Source organism: Vicugna pacos, unplaced genomic scaffold (genome assembly GCF_048564905.1).
Source record: "Vicugna pacos unplaced genomic scaffold, VicPac4 scaffold_138, whole genome shotgun sequence".
Lineage (NCBI taxonomy): Eukaryota > Metazoa > Chordata > Mammalia > Artiodactyla > Camelidae > Vicugna > Vicugna pacos.
In genome coordinates this window covers 16,350-30,712 of record NW_027328818.1, presented here as the reverse complement: position 1 = coordinate 30,712, position 14,363 = coordinate 16,350, and the positions used below count along the sequence as shown (strand labels likewise).

The 14,363-nt window shown below is 41.9% G+C and overlaps 1 long non-coding RNA gene across 1 annotated transcript in view; it reads left to right on the top strand.

Moving 5' to 3' along the window:
- The window catches only part of LOC140695100 (uncharacterized), a 35,249-nt gene that overhangs the window by 10,924 nt on the left and 9,962 nt on the right, over window positions 1-14,363 (top strand). The window contains exons 2-4 of the long non-coding RNA XR_012070789.1: window positions 12,729-12,787; window positions 12,985-13,137; window positions 13,674-13,797. This is a non-coding gene — a long non-coding RNA (uncharacterized lncRNA). The remainder of the gene's footprint in view (window positions 1-12,728; window positions 12,788-12,984; window positions 13,138-13,673; window positions 13,798-14,363) is intronic.

The window sequence follows — 14,363 nt, the reverse complement described above, 5'->3', positions numbered from 1 at the left end:
TTGTAAATGAGATACAGGTGCAAAACCACACTTAGCAGCTTCTGAAGGGAAACTCTCCTGTTCTCCCTTGATCGGCTTTCTTCCACGGGATGTAACTGTGCTGCAGCTAAGGCCTGAGCTTTCCATATGGAGTGAGGGTTTGATATCCAAATTTAGCATAAAACAGTCAGATGGAGAAAATCGAAGATGACAATATATTTTGGGGTTTCATTAGACAAGACATACTATCTGTTAATGGCTCATAAAGCTAATGAAATTGAGTACAGAACATTGCATTTCTTACTTTCTACTGAGAGCTGTCTTCCAACATAAGGTTCTCTGCTTTGGAACTTCAGCTCAGCCACTAGGGCGCCTGTCATTGTGTTGGTGTGATTGCATTTACACAGTGCATGTAATCTGGGCTTCCTTAGCCCCAAACACTCCAGTGCAGAATCATAGGCTGTAGCCATCACTTAGTTATACAAATACTTCTAAAACTATATGATACCAAAAAAAAAAATAAATAAAAATAAAGAGAGAGAGGGAGATTGCCTTTACCAAAGTTCCTTTGGATTTTAACTGCAAAGTGTTGTTGAGCAGCTCTGGTTTCCTTTGGATATGAATATATACATTTCTTTGCATGTAACTTGGATTTCAGGCTTGAACACCAAGCTCTTGTTTTCCATGAGCCACAAAAATCATAGCCAAATGACACACGTATGAAACAGTTTATTCTTTTTATCTGAGACAGAATCCTTGAATTTGGGACTTGAGCTGCGACTTTCCTGTTTGCTCTTCCCACCCCTCTTGTCACCTCACTCCTTTTTCCCACGTGGCCTCCAAGAGGTCATGGTCTCATAAGAGCAGGTGGACAAATACCAGTTGGTCGCCAAGCAGTGCTGCTGTAGATGGAGCCCAGCCAAGAGCTAAAGGACATCATCAGGGAGGACTTCCTGGAAGAAATTGGCTCTACATTCAGTTCTGGGGACAGAGTAAGAGTCAGCCAGGGGAAGGAATCAAGAGGGTGACTCAGGTGGCAGGAGCAGCCCGGGTAGAGGCCTGGAGGCTTGTGGGGTGGGGACTCGGGGAGACTGCCCTGTGTGGTCCAGGGTGGTGGGTGACCCTGCTTTGAAGGACACTGGAGAGGGCCTAGGGGTGGAGGGCTTTAGAGGAGCTTGGTTTTTACTAGAACTGACACAGAAGAGGCAGTGAAGGGTGTCAGCAGGAAGTGACCCTTAGGAGAGCAGCTCTGCCTGTCCTTTTGAGTCCCACCCCTTCATTCTTTTATTCACAAAACACGCAATTCTGAGTGTCTAGGGGAGAGGGGGTGGACCCACAGTAGTAAGCAAAATGTACTTGCTTCTTGAGAGCTTAGCAGTGTCAGAAGTTGACTTAGATTAAAATGTTTTATTAACACAGCAGGGCACCTAATCCAAAGTGCGGAGGTTGGAGGGAAGGAAGACTTCCTTGACAAACAGTTAAAATGAGCCTGGAGGCTAGTGGGAAGTAGCAGCAGGTCACGGGGCCCCTGAGGTCACTGGGGACCTGGTACTGAGGTGAGGATGGACAAGCAGTGTCGGGGGTGGGGCTAGAACTCCACCAGGGAGCCTCTGATGGGTTTGAAGTGGGGGAGATGTAATCAAATTTGTGCTTTGGGAAGGCTGCCTTGGCTGTGTGTGTGTGTGTGTGTGTGTGTGTGTGTAGCGGGGAAGAGGGGGAGGGTGTCACCAACTGGGAGGGTCATTAGAAGACCATTCACAGGCTCGGAGGCCACCAGTGGGAGAGGGGCGTCGGGACTGCTTGGGGACCGCAGGGGCAGAGTGGATGCCGGGTTTCCTTGTGTGGAGGGCTTGTTAGCGGGGTCGCTCTAGCGACACCTTGTGGCTGGAAGTAAACAGATGGAGGCCGCCAGGTGGACTTACCTCTTCTCTCCTTCCCTGCCTTGTGTGATGATCTTAGCTCTGCCAACATATGGAACAGAAGAGCTAAGTTCCAGAGTAGCCCAGGACTTTGCTGGGCTCGTTCAAGTGAGAGCAGATAGGATTTAGGCTTGTGTTGAGATCTGTAAGTTAACTTAGCTAGAAACGTCCTGTCTTTTGGATTTTCATAGGGGTAGTAATTCTTGATAAAGATTACTTTCTTGGTGAGAGGAAATTTAATACAACTGATGTCTTTCTCAAAAAATATCTTATCTTTTAAGAAATTTAATATTCAAAATAATAGGAATATTTTAAAATGATAAACTAAGGCTTTCGTGTAGTTTCTTTGGTTTCTGAGTTGATGTGTAGGTAGACCCTTTGCATTACATAATAGCACATCTTTGACAGTATTTAAAGAGCTGTTAGTGAGCGCCCCCAATTTGAAAGCATCATTAAAGCTTGCTCTGAAATAGTGAAGTCATATAGGTCTTGTTTGCAGAAGCCAGATATTTGGTTTATAATCTGCAGCATAGCTCCCTTTATAAAATAATAATAGATTCAAAATTAACAAAGTGGAAAATAATTGATTTTTTTTAAAAAATGAAACATAAACTTTCTTGTGCTATTGTTGCAACTGGAAATTTTGAAAAGAAAAATCCTATTGTAATATCATCTAAGTGAAATACATATATGTCTGTCACATTTGAATAGTAACTGCACAGTGGTTTTTGAAGTCAGGATCATTCCAGCTCAGATACTGGCAGTGATGGTTGCTGGTTTTCAATGGAAGAGCCTAAATTTGCTTTCTTAGCTTTATTCTTTTCTTTTCTTATATTTTCTTTTCTTTTCTTTTCTTCTCTTTTCTTTTCTTTTCTCTCTCTCTCTCTCTTTTTTTTTTGGGGGGGTAGTGCGAGGGTTGAGTAGTGCTGTGCCAGCATGATTTGGGGGCAATTTGTGGGCAGATGTCGTGCAGCAGCAGTGAGATATTTCCATGCATTTTACTTTCCGGACATCACCAGGCAACATGTGTGGTTTGTGCCTGCAGGATGGGATGCTGCAGGACTCCCTGGTCCATCAATGTTATGTCTTGGAGCTGCTCCGGTCAGTGAATGATTTTCTGTGGCTTGGAGCTAATGTGGTCTGATGCAGATGATCAGATGTGTAACTAAAGTACTGTTACTTGAAATAAGAGAAAAGCTAGCAAAAATGTCTCTAAAATACAGGATGAGGGAGGAGAATTGGCTGAGCTGCTTGCAGTGGGGATATTCTTAGGTGACTCCCTCACTGTGTCTCCTGTCACTATCCCCCACAGCCCTGCATGGCAGTCCTACTGAAGCAACCATGCACTTTCTCAGAAACGCGCTGAATTTCCTTGTGCCTCTGATTGTTCACTTTTTTTTTTGAAAGCACATCTTGCCCTTTGCTTAAATGCCATCCCTGCTAGCCACCACTTACACTCATTCTTCTGGACCTCATCCATATATAGCTGCTGAATGAAAGAACAAAATGTAGTATCTCCATTTAGTGGAATATTATTCAGACATAAGAGTGAATAAAAAAGAAAAAATAAATAAAGGGGAATATGAAAAAAGCCATCTGCTCTGGGTAGTCCACCCTGACTGCTCAACCCGGCCTTTTCCCTTTGAAACCCCATCCCTTATACCCCACTCTACTATTTTTGATAGTATTTACCACCTTCTAATAAAGTTTAACATTTTCAAAAAAAAAGAGACATGCTGATACCACTTCAACATGGGAAAGCCTTGATAACAGCACGTTAACTGAAAGGAACCAGACACAAACAGCCACATATTGTTGATTTCAGTGATCTTAGAAATGCCCAGAATTGGCTCATGCAGTGGCAGAGAGCAGATGATGGTTGCAAGGGGCTGGGTGGAGGGGGGTTGTGGAGTGACTGCTAGTGACAGGGGTGTTCTATTGGGGTGATGAAGTGTTCTGGAAATAGATGGTGGTGAGGGCTGCACAACCGTGAGTGTGCAGAAGACTGCTGAGCGCTGTCTCTGGGAGTGCTTGTTGTTGGGGCGGCTTTATTTTGTTCTCATCCTGTAATGTGAAGGGTCATCTTGTGCTGAGACCATTCAACTCCTGTGAGTGGTAAGGCTAAGAGACTTTGCAGAGTCATGTTTCTTTTTTCCCCCTTGCTGAGTGTAGGCAAAAATGGTTTAAGCCTGAGAAAGTGCTCCATATGCAGAAATGTCTTTCAGTTTTGGCTGGTGTAAAAATCTTGTGAGCTTTTTAATCATTTAGGACAGTCTGTAGGGGGAAACAGCCTGTGAAGCCTGGGTGAGACTTGGAAGAGCCGCGCTACCCTCCCAGACACGGGTGGGGATTTCACCCCCATTCAGGCAGTGAAGGGCCAAGACCCGTGAGAGGAGTTGACAGTCATGAATATTTATGTGTATCCGCTGCTTCATCTTGGATATTAATTTCTAGCTGAGTCATTTTGTGGCGGCAGCCTCATCCTACATCAGGAATTTATAGTATCTGCTCTTTGAGGTGAAGAGCTGACAGACTTGATTATTTAACAGTCTATCTTGTATTGATATCTCAGATTCCTTTGTCAATCGCAAAACAGCAGAAATACAGACGTCCTTTAATGCCGATGTGACCTGGAGCAGGTTTAGTTTCTGTACCTCAGTGACCTTATCTGCGTGTGGGGAAGATGATAACAGTGCTTCCCTCAGAGGGGCTGGTGAGAGGAGACTGAGAAGCATAAATGGAAGACTTACACGAGATGCTCATGAATGACAAAATTTAGTGCTCTCAGCCTGGTGAGGCCTCAGGGGCAGAGATGTCAGAACAGAGCAGTCCTAGCCAGAGTTCGATCCGCATTGGCAGGTTTTATGATCACTATCACCACTGTGGGTTATCAGGTAGTTTTAAGACTTGGTAATATGAATTCATGAATAATGTTAAAGACTAGACAACTCAGATCCGGTTTACATAGTTCTCAAGATTTCCTGTGAGAAATGGATATTTTTTCCCCATCTTAAATCTGAGTGGATTCTCTAAAAAAATTCTGTAGTCCTCCATCTTTTTCCTTTAATTCTCCTTTTTTTTAAATAAAAGTTTTTAAATGGAGTTACTGGGGACTGAACTGAGGGCCTCATGCGTGCTGAGCACATACTCTCTCAACTGAGGTATACTCTCCCCCATAATTTTTTTAAACTTTACTTTCTTAGTATTCAGAGGTTAGAGGCCTCTAATTCTTTTTTTGGAGACTTGTCCATAAACCGGTAAATCTAAAATTAATGGACAAAATTTGGTTTATTAAAAAAATCATTAGAACTTTTATCAATCCATTCAAAAGGAAATGCTTATTGAGTTAAAATGTTTCTCCTTTATGGTGATTTCTAATTTTTGGTCTAGCTTAACTTATTAAAAGTAATCCTCATCATCATAATGACCAAGCTTGCTGTGAGTGGACACCTACCAAAGGCTAAACTGTTTTTCTCATGTTTTACTTCAAAGCAGGTGTTTGACGGTAGGTATCAATGTCTCCTTTTTGCAGCTGAGGGATTGAGAGGTGGGCAGCTTGTCCCAAATCAAACGCAGCTGGCGGTGCCTAGCTCGGTGCTGGAACCCAGGCTGCACAGGATGCATTCTCAATTTCTCCTCTGATCAGCCTCCCGTTGAGTGGTTTCCCGAACTCCTGTGAGTCCATAAATGACCGATTTTGGCGATCTCAGCCTGATGAGGCCTTCAAAGGAGAGACACCAGTGAGAATGTGAGACAGAGCGGCATAAATTAAAATTGTACATTTTCACAAATGTTGCATTCTCAGGTAATGACTTAAATAGTTTATGTTTTCTTTATATTAGTGCTATGTAAGCACTAAAAACAAAACATTAAAAATGATTATAGTGCAAAATAGGAGTGGGCTTTGAAAGTCCAATCATTGCTAATGATGTTGCTTGTTTTTCTCTAGTGGTGCTTATTGACAGAATAATTTACAATGACTGAATTTGTTTTATGTATGTAGTCTTAGTATGGAGGAAAAGTTTGTCAGTGCATATTGAAAGTAAAATCTTTACTCTTTTCTTTCCTGATGATAAATATGTACGTTGTTTCCATGGCTTAAGTATATTTCCTCATTTGTGAAATTTGAGTGATGCCGTTTACCATGTCTGACTGTGAGAGGTAGACGCCTTGTATACAAAGCATCCAAGAGCTGCTTAGTAAAAATGTGCTGTCACAATGACAGATAGTTTAGAAGGATCAACTGTGAATACTAAAGAGGGTGGCTTGTTTCTGATGCATATTCAATATGGATATATATGAATATGGCTTAAAGTAACAAGGATTCAGGGTTTTGTGTGTGTGTGTGCGTGCAGTATGAAGTTTTAATGAAATCTGTATCATTCTATTGAGACAGGGACTAGTTAAATTGACTTAAGCAGACGACCTTGAAGATTATTTACACAGAATGTGTATTGTTACAACTCAGTGTTCATGCTGCCGTGTAACTATACACTCAGACATTTAAATTCGTAGGACTCTGACCAGAAGCATTAAGTTTAGAAAAATCCACATTGATCATTTTCAGGGAATAAGCTTCTCTCTTTTGTGATTAAAGAAAATTTTGATTTATTTTTCTGCACTCTTAATAGGTTTTAAAATATCAAAACATTGATTTGACATGTCAGCTTTTTTAATAGAAAAAAGCTCATGCTGTTTTAATATGTAAATAAATGTTTTTGTATTTCAATACACTTCTATGATTTCCTGGCTCTTTGAGAAGTATTTTGCAAGATACTTAGATTACCTCCTGTTGGAAAAATACAGACATGACTTTTTTGAATATAGGCCTAGTACAGGTCTGTTGGTTTTTGCTACAGTGCAAGACATGAGGACTAGGAGAGCAGTATGTGCTACATAAGCTTTTAGTTATCTGATTCTTGTTTCTGATCCACAGGCAATTTTTGTGTTGCACCTTTCCAGGCAACCAGGAAGGCCTTTTAAGCCATAGGTGGCGCTGTTACACCTTCTTACATTCTTAACTTTCCTGTTTGTAAAGGAAGTGTTAAACAAAGTTTTTTTTTTTTTTTGATTCCTTTGCTTAGTGCTTCAGGGCAGCACAATGTCCATTATGTCTGACTACCTGGAAATATTATTCTGCTTATGTCTTAGTTTTATTCTATCATCTCGCTGTGAACATTTCAGACTTCCTGTGCAAACAGTTGCAACATCGGACTTTTCTTGCAGTGTTAGAAACCAGTGAGCCGGGATTTTATAAAAGAGCTAGAAGCGGCCTCTGGAGCACCTTAAAGCTGAAAAGTGTACTGAGTTCCCTAAGTATTATCCCCACCGCTGTGTGTCAATGGGTGGTAGGAGATTTGGTACATATACAAAGGGGTGTGGTGTTTTGACTTGGGTTTGCGTGCACGCGCTGCCACTGAGCTACATGATCCTGAGTCAGTTCTTTCTGAGTTTTTCCCTCGTCTGTGAGATGGGGACACTCATTTCTGCTTTGTAGAATTGTGAGAATTAGAAATTATGTAAAGTGTTTAGCACAGTATGTATGACAAGAGGGCTCATAATCTTAACTGCTGTTTGGTGTGAAGCCATCATTTGATAGTCTTTGGCAATTACTGAGAAACAGGAAAATAAGAAAAGCTGGTTTTATGATGAAAGATATTTGAGGAGGTTCCATAGTTCCTATACACATAATTTAGCATCAGCAGAGTCAGGACAGTTACACAGTCGCCCTGAACCAATGTTAAGCCACAGAATTTTTGTTACTTCATATATGTTGGGGCTTAAGGGGACCCAATACTTATACACATGTTGTGTCCAGCAGCCAACTGAGAGATGACAAAGAAGAACAGGCAGGCGATAAATGTCTCCTTTATTACTGATGAAGCCACGTTCTCCATGAAATTCAGGGCTGTGGGAGAGTGAGTGTCATGACACTGTGTCCCAGAATTAGAGACTTACGCAGTCCCAGGTAACTCTGGTCCACAGCGAGCATTCCCTTGAGAGATTCTGACCCATAATGCACAGGACTGTCTTGCCATGGAACTGAGCATCCCGGCTGCTTCCTAAGGGTGGCCAACACTGGAGGGGAAGGAAAGCTTTCATATGCCCTGCTTGTCTCCCCGGACTCACACCTCAATCTGTTAGTGTGAGGAGGGCTAGCCGTGGGCCAGTGGTCAGGGGTGTGAAGGGAGAAGCAGTCTCCCATGGACCAGAGGAGTGGGGAGGAGGGAATCCCACCTCAGATTAAACAGGTGGTGGCTTGAAACAGAAGGGTGCTCCTCAAGAGTTTATAAGAGGGGAAATAAGGATTTCCTTTGGGACTCAGAATAGTAATGAAACACAGAAGATGATTAGATGGGAGACTTGTAAATCACTTTCTTATTAAATTGAAATTTGTTGGGCACCAAAAATGTGCTACATTCTTTTCTGAGAGTTTTACAGAAATGAATCCTCCAATTTTCACAACAAGTGAGTAAGAAAGATTTGATTGTTATCCCAAGTTTACAGTGTGGAAATTGAGGCACACAGAGGGTAAGTAATTTGGCCAAGGTAACAGAGCTAGTAAGTGGCAGAGCTGGGATTTAAATCCTGGCTATCTGGTTTCCAGGCTCCCAGGGATGGGCTTTGGGTGTTTACAGGTATCTGCATCCCTGGATCTCTGTACCTCTGCATCAGTTAGACCAGAAAGGACAGGGAAAGTGGAGTTATACAGGTACTCACAGTCGTGTTTCAGCCACTGTCCATGGAGTGTGCCCCGTGATTGGCATTAATTGTTTTCCAGGCAGTAGATCTGTTCTTATAACAGAAATTTAGTCCATTGAGTTAATCTAGAAACCCTTCCTGCTCTGCTTCTGTCCACGCTTGCCATGTGACTGCCTGCCCGAGATTGGGCCGTGGAGGAGTATCTGTACTCATGGTTGAACTCTGATATTTCAATCTGGTTTGTAGTTTCACATCTCCTGTTACATTAATAAATTAAATTTCTGGTTTTCTTGCATCAGTGTGTCATAAGTTTGCTAAATGTGAAACCAGTCCATGGGAGCCGAGGGGTGCTGACGGTATAATTTCTGAGCATGTGGCATTTCTACCCGTGCAGAAATGGCTGGAGGATGTCCACCTTCCTCACTGATTTCTCCCAGCAGCAGGGTCCTCTCCCACCCCCGGATGTGAGGATGGGATGTCTCTGAGTAGGCCATTCAGAGGCCGAGTCCACCAATCAGATGAAGTACCTGGAAGTGGGTTTAATAGAAGAAAAGGGCTTCCAGGTAGTCCGATGGGCTGTTTGAGTCCGTTTGGTGAAAAGATGTCCACTGTCTGTGGTTGAGCTGCTTCTTTGCTGTTTAAAAGTCTGTATTACATGAAGGGATTTTAAAAAGCAGAAAGGTGTGATTTCAGGTGGTACATCCGCACCGGTGAGTAGTGCTGGATGACCGCCTGTGTGAGGAATAGACAGAGTCTTACAAACTTCATAAAACAGCTTTTAAAGCTCTTCCATCTGAGTGCACTTCGTATGGGGTCCAGTTCATGACTGGTCGCGCTGAGAGGGCACGTAACTGATGATGGCAGAAAGGACACGGAGGCATCAAAAAGGTCCCAGACATGTTCTGTGTTTAGAGGATGGGGCACAGAGTAACATATTTGAGCTGGTTTTTCATTGAACACTTTTGAGTATTTTCTAGGACTCCCCAATCCCCCATGGTTCCATGCAGCTGGGTGTCCCCTCAGTGCAGCTCTGTCAGCGCTTGCCCTGGGCTGACGCGGTGTCACGGGGAGCAGGACGGTCATTGTCCCCGGCTCCTCCGAGCTCCGTCTCCTCATCCGCAGAGCCGGGTTTCTCATCCGTGTCTACTTAGTAGGATTGCTGAGAATCACACGTGATGGTTGTCAGGTGTGACTTTTGGTAGTCTCTGTGATTGGCGTATAGTCAATATTTGATAGAAACACTTGTTTTTTATTATAATTGTGGCTCCTAGATTGCAGTGGTTTTTAGTCTGCATTTATTTTTTTATATAAATTTATTCTTATTTTTAAGTAAGCACTTGTATTTATTTATTTTCATGAAGGTACAGGGGATTGAAGCCAGGAACATGTGCGTGCACAACAGGTGCTCTACAATGGAGTAATACCCACCCTCCTTGTCTGCACTTAAAAATAAATATTTCAATACACAAAATATTTCTTAAACACCATCATGGGTCCTATTTTCTGCATAGACAATTGAATACATATGCCATCTCAATAAGAATAAATGTCATAGGGACATACCTTTCTAAATCTGTTTACGTGTTTTAAAACGATCATAGCTAGTGAAAAACACGAGTCTTGGATCCACTACTTCTTAGGGTCTGCTTTGCCATCATGGGGAATTACATTCTACAGAGAAGGCTAATTGGATCTCATTGATATTTGGATGATTTTGCAATGTTCAAGGCTTTCAAAAGCTGACCGTTTTGTATTTTAAACTAACTACAAAGTTATCTTCTAGAAGTTGTAAGTCCTTAGCTTGTGAAGTGCCCAGTAATTCAGTTTGTATATGTCTGTGTCTCTGTGAACGTGTATGTGTGTGATTTCAGGAATGTAGCAATAAGTTCCATATAGCCTTCTGAAATCTTTCTCCTCCAGTTCAAGGTGTAGGTATATATTTACACAAATAAATTGATACTCTTTTGTGATTTGGCATATTGGTGGGAATAAGAGGTTCTCATAATTGTTTCAGAAGGGTTGGGGAGCATGAGCTTAGAAAATGGGAGGAGATAGAGGCAGGGAGGTTCTTTAAACTTTGTGCAAGATGAGAAACAGCAGCTTTTCTTTTTTCTTCTAAAGCAAACTGGCACTGAATTGTAACATACTAATACTCAGAATTGCTTTTCTGATCAGAGACAAGTGCCTCAGATTTTTCAAGGCAACATGAATGATGAAATGTGTTTTAGCAGTTATCTTTAAAAGTAGTTTTATTTTTCAAGTATAAGTCTATAGACTGTTCTTTTTTTCCAGCTGTACAAGAATTTCTCATTGATCCAGGTACGTGATCAATGTGTTTAGTTTCTTTGGGTTATTTATTTTTTTTAAGTGCTTGATTCATTCTGGTGTGAATGAATGTTTAAAATTTCTGGATTTTGATCTTTAAAACTTGCTGATTTATCAGAACTGCAAAAAACCTGATGTTTGTTCCTTGTTTGGTGGGGCAACCTATTGATTTATGTTGTCTGTTATAGAGGGAAATTCTTCCTCTAGCCTGTAGATAATTAAGTGAATGGTTTGCAGTGTGCCTTAAAAATTATTTGAATGCATTGAGCATGTTTGTCCAGTGAATTTTGGATTGAGTCATAATAATGACTTTGCTTTGATTCTGTAGCTTTTGTCCTCTCCACAAGAATTTGAATTCTCTGTTGCATTTTGTATTCGTGTTCTTAACAGGGGAAGGAATTTTGCATTTTTTACAGAGGTGGGTTTTCCTATCCCCTCTGAATTCCTTCTGTAATTGATACAGCGAAAATCTGTTATTGCAGTGCTTAATTATTTCATAAAAAATTTTTTGGCTTAATCAGAAACAATGACAAAGAATGATAATAAAAAATACGAAAACCTTCCTTCCTTTGAAGAATAGAAATGAGGTGGTCAGGCTCACGCATGCTTTGTACCTGACACACTTACTCTCATGTCATTGTGTATCATGAGTCGGAGATGGAGTTGCTTCAGGTTTATAGATTTTTGTTTTAACATTTGTGTTGAATTCATTCTCTAGGCATGATGATTCCTGTTGCCTTTGTGGAAAGTGTAGATGAAGGGAAACAAATGCTTTGTTTTGTTTTCAGGAGGCCTGAGATGCTGATGAGAAAAGAGTAGAGGGTGGGCTGAGGAAAATAGTGATAGACCCTCACCTCCAGGCTGAAATTGATGAACAAAGAAATCAATTAAGTGTATTGGTATTTGACTAATAGAAGTCAGACAGCCCAGACTGTCTAGTTATGCCCAAAGGAAAGTACTGAATTCACCTGCAGAATTAGGTGCTTTACCATGTAGAAGCAGCTTAGAGCAATCAGAAAAAGCAGTCTTATGATGAGATATAAAAAGAATATAATATCTTTTATTTCTGAAACTTTTCTACATTAAGTTGTGTAGAGCTAAAATTAAGTTTCAAGCACCAGGAGTTAAGAGTTTAGGTGGTTCTGTGGGATCGTTATTCAGGGATGTGTCTAGACCCTGCTGGAGTGGCCGAAGCTGGCAGGAAAAGATCCAGAGCCAGGATTTTTCATCCTAGGATGTCCTCCATAATGGTTCCATGTGGGAGCCCATGATTGAGTTAACAAGTTGTAACACATCGCAGCCGCCTGTCAACTTTAAGAAAAAAAATGTGCTTATTAACTGCTTTAAAGCAAACACCTGTGCATCCTCACTCCTGTCTCCTTGCCATAAAAAGCAGAGACAATGCCTTGCTTGCATATTTGAGGTTATAGATAGCACACTGCTTATTGCAGAGCAATGACCCAGGCCCTCAGCTATAAACGCCAGGCCTGCGTGGTGTTAGATAGTCTATTATCCCCAAAACAGGGACCAGGCTGGTCTGGTGGTCTGCTTTGTAATGAACATGTCTAAAAAATGTATCTTGTTCCCCTCAGCCCATGACTTCCCTAAAGGTAAACTAAGCCTTAGTACTCATGGTGGAGTCTACAATCTCTGTCTCATCCCTTCTTTCCCCAAGTTCCTGCCTACTATCTCACAACTGTTATTGACTTTTTACTTTGATTATACACAATAAATATGGGAGCATTTGAGAGACTCGTGGATTTGGCTCCCTAATCCCTCTCGCTTTCTTTCCTTTTTCCGCAGTCTTGAGAAATTCATTCCGTGTCGGTAAGACTTCCGCCAGCCAGAACCCACAGTTCCAGGTGAGAAGGATGCAGGCTTTATCCCTCCTACCCGAGGGAGAGAGAGGAGATAATTGAGATATGCTCCCCTGTGGTCCCTTCCTGCCCCAGGGCCACTCCAGTTCACCTGCAGCCTTCTGGCCTCTGCTCACAGGGCCTCTGTCCCAGGATTGACCGCAGCCTTTTATTCCCTTGTCAACATTCCCTGTGCCTTTCAGAGGTTGCTCTCTTCTCTGCAATTCAACCCTGGCAGATGTGATGGTGGTCAGCGTGCTGATGGGCAGTTACTTGGGGACTCCCAGGAGCCATGCTGATTCTCCTGAGTCATTCGGGGTTACAGAACTGTCAAGCACTGCAGGAAGCCCATTCACGTGAGTTCAACACAGCATTACATCACTTTCATTTTATTTTTGAATTTTCAGTGGAGAAATTATTTGTAGCACACTGTTCCAGATTTTAGGCCGCCTGCTTTCCTCACCACCATTTCCTTGTTGGCTCTGGTGCTTGTTTTAAGAACCAGGTTTCTTCTCTGGTCATTTGTAGCAGCTGGGCTTGCCGAATCCTTGATTTGCATTTGAAGCAGAATGCTTCTTCGTGATGTCAAACTGATTTTCCTTGTCATGTCTGAATATTTCTTGTACACTCAGCAACAGTTTCAAGTGAAATGCTCTTGTCCAATTTCGGTTAACTAATATTTGCTGATCTCCTGCTTTCATGCTGAGGGCAGTTTCTTCTTCCTGTAATAAATGTTAGCAATTTGCATTTACTATGGAAGGTACTAATCCGAGGTGCTTTTGTTCTTAACAGTTTTAATACAAATCACCCATTAAAATGTACAGCGGATTTTACTCTATGCCCAGAAATGTGCATCCCAGTCAATCTTAGAATATTTTCTTCCCCCCAACAGGAAACCCAGTACGCATAAGCAGACATTATCAACTTCCCCATCCTCCCCAAGCCCCAGGGAGCCACTCTTCTGTCTCTGTGGATTTGCCTGTGCTGAACATTTCATGCAAATCGAGTCACTTCATGTAAGTGGAACCGTCTATTTTGACTGACTTCTTTCACACTGAGTAACGTTTTCAATGTTTGTCCACGTTGTGGCCTGGGTCAGTACTCTATGCTTTGCTATTGCTGAATAATATTTCACTGTATGGCTGGGCCCCTTTGTTTACCCATTCATCACGTGATAGACATTTGGGTTGTTTCTGTTTTTTGGCTCTGAAAATTAATGGCGAAAAGTAATGGTGAATATTCCTGTAGGAGTTTTTATGTTAACATTTGTTTTCAGTTCTCTTACTTGTGTGCCCAGGAAGCAGAATTGCTGGATCATTCAGAAGCCAAATGTTCAACTCTCTGAGGACGTGCCAGGATGTTTTCCAAAGTGGTCACGCTGTGTTACATCCTCACCAGCAATGGCTGCGGGCTCCGCTTCCTCTGTGTCCTCATTAGTGCTTGTTAATCTTTTTTTGATTTTAACCTATTGTAGTGAATGTGAAGCGGTTTCTCCTAGTTGTTTTGACTTGATTTCCTTTAGAGCTAATGTTATTGAACACCGTTTCATTGTGCTTATTGGCCATTTGTATATTTTCCTTGA